General features: G+C 29.4%; 1 protein-coding gene across 1 annotated transcript in view; it reads left to right on the forward strand.

The window, feature by feature from the left end:
* Positions 1–8,911, forward strand: part of LOC111620662 (nucleoporin SEH1-like) — a 42,558-nt gene that overhangs the window by 21,096 nt on the left and 12,551 nt on the right. The window lies entirely within an intron of this gene.

The following is an 8,911-nucleotide window of genomic DNA, read 5'->3' on the forward strand; positions in this document are numbered from 1 at the left end:
TTCCTTGGCATGTTGTGAAATTTCTGATAGTTGGATAATAAACTGTTTTATTGTAATTTGTCTTTTTAAATTATTTTGAGTCAATATTAAAATTTGGAAAAGGGGATCCCTAGATCGGTAAAATAGGCGAATTTCCTACTACAACTTTGGTTGTTGTTTGGGATACAGTTAAGGTTTTAACAAAGTTCGAGCGAATACATAATTAGCAAAAATAAAGTGAAATAAAGTTGAAATAAAGTGATTAAACAAAAATTATTACAAATATCGTAAACAACAGTTCACAAATGCATATATAGAGATATTTTTTGGAGGGGGAAATGGTCTTCACAATTTTAAATTGATCGAACTCACGATGAAATGCTCGTATACACTTGTGCCATCTATCGTAGGATAGATGTACTATGCCAGAAACCTTTGCGGGAGTATATTAAACAATTTCCCAAAGTTTCATGGCAATCAGATAAACGGTGTGGTAATGCATGAAGGACAGACAGGCAGACATACATTCTTTTTTATATATATAGATTAGCAGAGATCCTGTTAACAGAGTGCTGGATAACAGATCAATCTGCTTAAATGAGCATTGTGTTGGTGGCATTTTTAGATCAGCAGCCCATGTAAGGGAGCACCATTCTAAGGAAGATTTATAAGGGTCTATCTTTAATCTTACAGTACATTACTACTCAGGACACAAGGTGACAGGGCCATCTACATCATGGTATGTTACATGGAAAATTGGTGAAATCTTTCATTAGTCAGTTTTCTAATACAAGTATAGTCAAATGATTTCTTACAGAATCATAATGAACAGGTTTTATTGGACATATATGAGAAGCAATTACATATTAAAAAGGTATAAAATATATACTCTATGAATAAACAATGCAGATGATATAAACATCCTTATCTTGAGGGAGCAAAGCAAGAAGTAATTAGCAACTAGCTTTCAGTGGTCACATGACCTTACTTGGTGGTATTGTAATTATTTGTTTTTATACTGTATGTCCCATAAGGGAACATTCAGAAATTTTGGAGCAAGAATGTTCACATCTTTTCAGCTAGTCCTCCTACTGTATTTGTGGAGAAAAGTGAAAGTAAAAACCTAAAAATAAAAGTAAAGTACCTGGTAAACATGGGTCTACTATATTTATGGATTATTTGATAGAACAATAAAATTGATGATATAAGAATATGTAAGTTTATATATATCAAAAATGAATAATTACTTTAAAGAAACTAACAATTTAAGTAAAAATGAGACATTTTTGAATAACTTCAACTCACTACGAGGTTGGTTGAAATAGAGGTTTGAAAACTTTTCTCTTTTACTTAACTTTAGTTATTATTATTATTGAGCCATTGAGTTTGAAAGTGGGGCAAGTCCATGTTATGTTATTGCTATGATTGGACACTGATCTTTAATTATCAAACATCGGATACCCACACGAATGCAAATGTCCAACTTAACGATTTCACGAGACATGGATTCAATCTAATTTTCAAATCTCTGTGTTCCATCGGTTATTCTGTGTATCACCCGAGGAAGAATTTTAAACTGTTCAAAAACATTTGTGATATACTTTAACCTTTGTGTCACTCACCCGGTAACAGGTTCAAGGTATGTTATTGCTAGATATTTAATGGTTTGCATTTGAATGAGTTTAAAAATATTCATAAGCAGTAATAGACTTATTTTATATTTTTTTGATCTTATTTCATGTAAATTTAATATGCAATAATGGCTATCTGTGTTAGGTAAAAAAAAATCATGGTTTTGGTATGTGCCAATGGACTTGCCTCACTTTCAAAAGCAGTGATTTGTTGAAAACGTTGATTTTCTTTGAATGGAATATAGTTATAATAACAATAAATTGAATATTTTATTTATTTACTTATTTATTTTATTTCAACATTTCATACTTCTTTGAAAAGCTACAATAAAACAAAAAATAAATTTAATTTTATAGGAAAAAGTGGAGAAAATAAGAAAAAATATTCAGTAATAAGTTGTATGCACATAATTATATTTCTTAGTTCACATGGTGCAATTTTTAAAGTATTCATGATGAATGGGATACATAGGGTAATAAATCCATCATATCTTTATATTTTTCTTTAGAGTGGACTTGCCTCACTTTCAAAATCAACTAACAATAAATATTGTTGACAATATAAATTAGTAGTAACAAATTTATACTGATATTATAAGATATTTATTGTGAATTGATTAAAAACTTAAATTTTATGTTAATTTGTAATAAGTATTAGCTTGTAACTTTTTTTTCACAAAATGGACTTGCCCCACTTTCAAAATCAATGACTCAATTAATTAAAAATAATTATTCTTTTTGAACTTTAATAAATTTATTATATAGATATACATTATATCTAAACTTTCCTATATATATGTTTGTAAAATAATAATAATAAAAGTTGTAGAAACTTAAAATTAATTTTACTGTAATTATTATCATATTTGTAATTACTATATTTTTATTAGTTATTATTAGTATATTATTATTAGCTAAATGAATAATAAATAAATTCTTAAATATGAAATTATTTATTTTTGGAAATTTATTTAAAATTCTAATATCTATTTATACATAAATTTGTTTCATTATTCATAAGTATCCAATAATATATTCTAGACTCACAGTGGTTCTGTGTGGAAAGTGACATGGGCACATCCAGAATTTGGTCAAGTTTTAGCAACTTGTTCATTTGATAGAACTGCAGCTGTATGGGAAGAATTAGGTAATTCTTTTGTCTTTTGAAATTGTACAATAAAATAAATGTAACATGTGTGTGTTATAAATAGAATATTTTATGAAAAAAAACTCAGAGGAATGAATATAAAAACAAAATAACTTGAAGAAAACAGTAACATTTATATAGTATGTAAACCATACTTCTTTTACAAGCATACTTTTAACTTAAAACAAATTTATTATTTTATTTTAACTTATTGCAAGTAGTAATTTCTAGCCATTTAAATCAGTAATTTCCAATCTCAGGTTAGAACTCAAATTAAGGTCAGTGATATGGATTATGTGAGGATTTCATGGAGAATTCATTAATAATGAAGAAAAAAAAATTAATATTTGTATTGAAACTCAAACAGAATCCTAGATTCAATACTTTTCTCAATGTTTATTAATAACAAATGAATACACTTTATTATTGTAAAATACAAGGTGTATATACACACACCAAAAGTACTTCTGATGGTTATTTTATGTTGCAGTAATATTATACTGAAAAGGGAGATTTCTAGGCATGTATATTTTACATTGTCCCAAAAAATATTAAATTTTTAATGTTACTTGTAAAATCCAATAAGTGACAATATTGCTTAGTACTCAAGTAAAGACATTAGTATTAGTGCATTCATAATAACACCATTGATTATGGCCATAGTAATATGTAAGTCTCAAGACTTGTAATAATGTCTTGATCTTGACTTATTCTTGTGAAGCAGCCTTGTGAAGTTTCACTCTTGTCTTAGTCTTATTGGCAGTGATGTTTATTTTTATTTGGATTTTTCTATCATTTTATAAGTATCAATCAGTATCAAGTTCTGATATAAATTTTTTCTAAACTAAAAGTAGTCTCAAAATGTAAAAATTAAATATTGTAATGAAGAAATAAAGCACATTTTAATAAAGATTACAAATATTTGCAAATGTTATTAATTTTGCTGTTATTTTAGTTTCGTAATTAATCAGTGATAGAGATATGGATTTGTTTGTTGATCTGAACTCTGGTTAAATTTCAAGTTAGCAGGCGTGGAAGTAAACAGTTATGAGTGAGCCTCTCCATACTTAGAACAGAAATCTCTGAATAAATTTTCACATACCACTATTGTTGGTACTGATATACAGAAATTCATAGTGGACTAGGTGGACTAATAGTAATAGTAGTATAACATAGTGGACTAATAGTATAACATAGTGGACTAATAGTAATATAACATAGTGGACTAATAGTAATAGTAGTATAACATAGTAGTATAACATAGTGGACTAATCATAATGCCAGTTTTTATTTAAATACTACTTGGTAATTTTTCATCATTTTTTTACTTTTGTCACATTTAATTTTAATTATTAAATTCTTTTTAATCTTATTTTAGTGAAGACTCAACTAACTGGAACATTCACTTATTACTTTTGTCATATTTCTACTGATAAGCTACACAAATCTTCAATTTCTTTTGTTGGAAAATTCTAAGATAGTAGAAAATCTTCTTTCAGGCATAGAATTCCTCAGATAAGTTTTAATAATTTTGACTCTCTAGTGCTTGCATCTGGCAACTGTGATTGGAATTGTAAAAATAAATGTATTCAGGGACAGGAATCAGGAAACTGCTGGTTAATTTATTTTTGATGATCAAAAACTTAACTTGCAAAACCTAAAAGATTAGCCTAGCTATCTTTATATACATTAAAAACTTTCAACAGTTGTTTACCTATCTCAGGAGCCAGATTATCATAGTGTTGGAAAGTTTTGATGCAGCAAAATATAGTACATAATCTTTCTTTTCAATCTTTATTTTCAGGTAATATAGCTATGAAAGTTTCAACAATCTTGTTTAGGCCAATAATCGGATTTTCAACTGGGTAACAATAATATCTAGTGTAATATTAGATAATGATTTTTTCTTGGCAGATCTATTCTTTTGTCTTAGATCAGTTCATCAAAGTGTCTTTTTATTCTTCATACTCTGACTTGAAATGAGGATTGATTCTCTAACTGTTGCACATCAAAGCAGCAACTTTTGTAATCTCATCAGTAATCATCAAGCTTCTATAATTCTTATGTGAGTGAGTTTTTAATGTGTGGGAAACTGCAACATTTCTTAAAACAAGGTTTAAAACTGGATATTTTTACCTCTATCGCAATTATAATAATTGATCAAACATCTGAGTATTTTTAAAAAATTGGCTGCTTTGTCTCTCTGGCCAGTGTAAACTGAATTAAATTTTCATTACACATGTTACAGGAAATGGAGGGTTTTGACACAGTCATTTCTGGAATGCCAACGAGTAGAACAAAGTCTGTTTAGAGAAATAGGTTGAGAGCATTCTGATTTAAGTTCTGCCCATCATTTACTGATGTGTGCAAAAAAATATGTAAAATTCTTCAAGCATCTCATAAAACATTTTTTTTTAATGGAATTATTTATGAATAGGTTTAATTAATTAATTAACTTGTGGACTATAAATTAATATAACATGCTAAGCTTTGGATGTACTATACAGTACCTCATTCTTGCTTTAATTCCAGAATGCATTCCAGACATACTGGTAGCTCTCCAAAACAAAGTCCTTTGAGTTTTCCTACTTATAAGTTGTTTTCCTGAAATAAGATGAAACTTGTTCCTTTGTTGTTTGACAATGGTGTTCAATTTGTCATTTGCTATTGTCTGGTTAAATACCACTGTCATAAAGTTTCAGAGATCTTGCATTTTGTTCTTGAAAATTAGGGTCTTGTTTAACATCTGTGGCTATTTCCATGATATGGTCATGAGTCATATATCATTTGTCTCAAAAAGTTCAGACATAGACTAAGCTTAGGAACTTATGTTAAAAGTATATAAATATATACATAAATAGTAAAATGGTGAGTTTTGTATCATTATTATTTTGTGATTATAATGCACAATATAGATAGTAGGGTGAGGAATTCAAATATTGTTAGTGAATGTTTAAATACATTCTTATACAGTGGGTGATCGGTTAATGAACATAATCCGTTCCAAGACTTTGTTCGCTATCCGAATTGTTCGTTAACCAATTATCGATTTATCATAGGTTTTAATGGGAATTTAATTAATTCGTTCTGGAGACCGCCAAAAATAAAAAAATATATACTTTCTTACTACGTTTATTTATACGTAATAATAAGAATACATACATGCACAATCTTGCGTTTTTATTAGTCATGTTTTTTCCCGTTTGAAAGGGTTAAAGAATCTGTCTAATGTCGATTGCTTTTCTCTCTTCTTCAGGATTTTTCGTAAGTAATTAATAGGATTACAATTGTAGAAATCCCCAAGCCTCAACCTGGTTTGGATGCCATTCTAAGACCGTTGTTCTGACATCTTCCCACTTCTTCAAAAGATCTTTAATAGCAAATATCGGCATTAATCCTCTTTTTCAGAAGAAAANTGACTGCCAAAACAACTGTTCAAATGTTCAATGGCAAGAGAAGGAGAGGAAAACCATAAAATATCTTTAAGAGAACCAGTGAAAAAGACCTTAAGGAATTGGAACCTGAACTGGAATGATATAGAGAAAATGGTTCAGGATAGGATGAGATTAGAGCAGTGTTTTTCAACCCGTGGGTCGCGACCCCCAGGGGGTCGCAAAGCCTTACATGGGGGTCGCGGGTGAAAGAAAAAGACAAGTGTTTGTAGGTCCTGCACTACAATAAAAAAAACTAGAATATCAGTGAGAAGGCTGTGCCTATTTATTTTACAGTACAGTTGGTTTTTCGATCGATATTTAAGGAAAGAAAATTAAATACATAGTTTTTAAAATCACTGATATAGTTTTAATATGGCCCTGGGGGGTCGCCAGAATTTTTTAACTTGTAAAGGGGTCACATATTCAAGAAGGTTGAAAAACACTGGATTAGAGAATTGGAAGATGGGAGAATTTTGTGTTAACCTTTTGTGTTGAATAACATGAGGAGACTATTAATATAACTACAACAACAAAATTAATTTAATCTTTATTTCGAACAATTTTTTTGTTTTATTTATTTTAAATTAAATTTTAATTTTCTTTTTATTATGATAATAGCTTTGAATTATCAACTACTAGAAAGTAAGTTTAAACTTAATGGTATTTAAGAAAAAATATTTTACCATATAATAAAATGAATGCAGTCTATAGTAACTGTCACATTCATGAATTGTCAGTACAGATATCTACCATAGCACCTTAAAAAAATATTTTTGCAGTAGGACCCCTAAACTGAGTGCATACAAGAAACAAAATTAAGGTGACATTGAACTTTAACAACTGCTGCCATCACCTCTTTCCAGCTCTTAGGTGGAAAGAGGTGATTGGTGGCAGCAGTTGATAATTAAAATAGATAATTGGTTTAATCTGTCATCAATGTTCAATGTTGCCTTAATTTTGCCACCCATGTGCATCCACTTTGTCTTGAATTACACTAGTAGCAACATGAACATGTTTAAGATGTCATATGATAGTATTGGATTCATTTAATTGTAGTGGCATAATGTCATTTTTTTTATGAAAATGAAGATATAGACGACAGAAATAGGATTATGAAATTCCCTCATTTATAAGTTATACGGATGCTGCAGTGTGGTCTGAAGGAACTGACCCTAGATAAAAAACAGGTTCAGATTGGTAGTGCTCAGAAAAATTTTTTAATTTAGGGATTTAGTGAAATTTTTTTAAAAAACATTTACTAATTAAAATGAATGATTAAGTGCAGAATTATTTATATTTAGTACACTGATATTTTAAGTCAAATTGGAGAATGAATGGATAATTCACTATTTATTAAGAATTTTGGGATATTTTGATAACTATTGTAGTTTCACTCAAGTATGATTAGGACTGCTAACTTACACTTGCCTATTTTCAGGTTACTTTTAAAATAATTATATATAAGTGGAAAGTTACTCAGTAGAGTTAGTAAATTATAATCTTTCCAGACGTTTTTGGACAGGATAATGATAATAATAATAAGAGAATTAGATCAATAATCAGTACACACTAAAATATTTTTAGAGTGAAGAATATATTCTATAAATTCAATGGTGCTATGCCATTACAGTCGACCCCCTATAACACGGGTTCCTATAGTTCGGATTCCTATATCATGGCGAAAAAATTGCGACAGTATTCATACAAACATGCTAAAAAAAACTCCTATAATTCGGTAAAACGTCATCGCTGACTCGTGTCACAGCAGGATTGCACAAACCATTGAGTTTAAACGAGCAGCGGATCTACTAAAAACAATTTATTATTTAACGTTCATAAAAATTACAGGTATACCTCAACTTACGTCGTTTCGAGTTACGTCGTTCCCGATTATACGTCGTTTGTCAAAAAAGTATATGAAAAAATAAAAATCAAGTTTAAGTCATTTTATTCGACTTTACGCCTATCCGCCACAAATATTGAAGTCGTAATATCACTACAAAAGCATTTNGAAGAATATATTCTATAAATTCAATGGTGCTATGCCATTACAGTCGACCCCCTATAACACGGGTTCCTATAGTTCGGATTCCTATATCACGGTGAAAAAATTGCGACAGTATTCATACAAACATGCTAAAAAAAACTCCTATAATTCGGTAAAACGTCATCGCTGACTCGCGTCACAACAGGATTGCACAAATCGTTGAGTTTAAACGAGCAGCGGATCTACTAAAAACAATTTATTATTTAACGTCCATAAAAATTACAGGTATACCTCGACTTATGTCGTTTCGAGTTACGTCGTTCCTGATTATACATCGTTTGTCAAAAAAGTATATGAAAAAATAAAAATCAAGTTTAAGTCATTTTATTCGACTTTACGCCTATCCGCCACAAATATTGAAGTCGTAATATCACTACAAAAGCATTTAAAGCACATAAAATCATATTAAAATATATACATTTACAAGTAGGCTATGTACTGTATTTACAGTACATGCATTCATAAATTTAGATTATTTTTTCTGTACTATATTAAAAACTAAAATTTATTTGTTTGTAAGCTTAAAATAGATTTTTATTAACCATATATTATTTAAAATGCTTTCCTAGTGATAAGTAGATTCGGAGACAGGTAAATTCGACTTACGTCGTTTTTCGACTTACGTCGTTTTCCTGGAACCAATTACCGACGTAAGGCGAGGTATACCTGTATT

The sequence above is a fragment of the Centruroides sculpturatus genome, unplaced genomic scaffold (genome assembly GCF_000671375.1).
Source record: "Centruroides sculpturatus isolate CEXI.00-Female unplaced genomic scaffold, Cexi_2.0 scaffold194, whole genome shotgun sequence".
NCBI classification, from domain to species: domain Eukaryota; kingdom Metazoa; phylum Arthropoda; class Arachnida; order Scorpiones; family Buthidae; genus Centruroides; species Centruroides sculpturatus.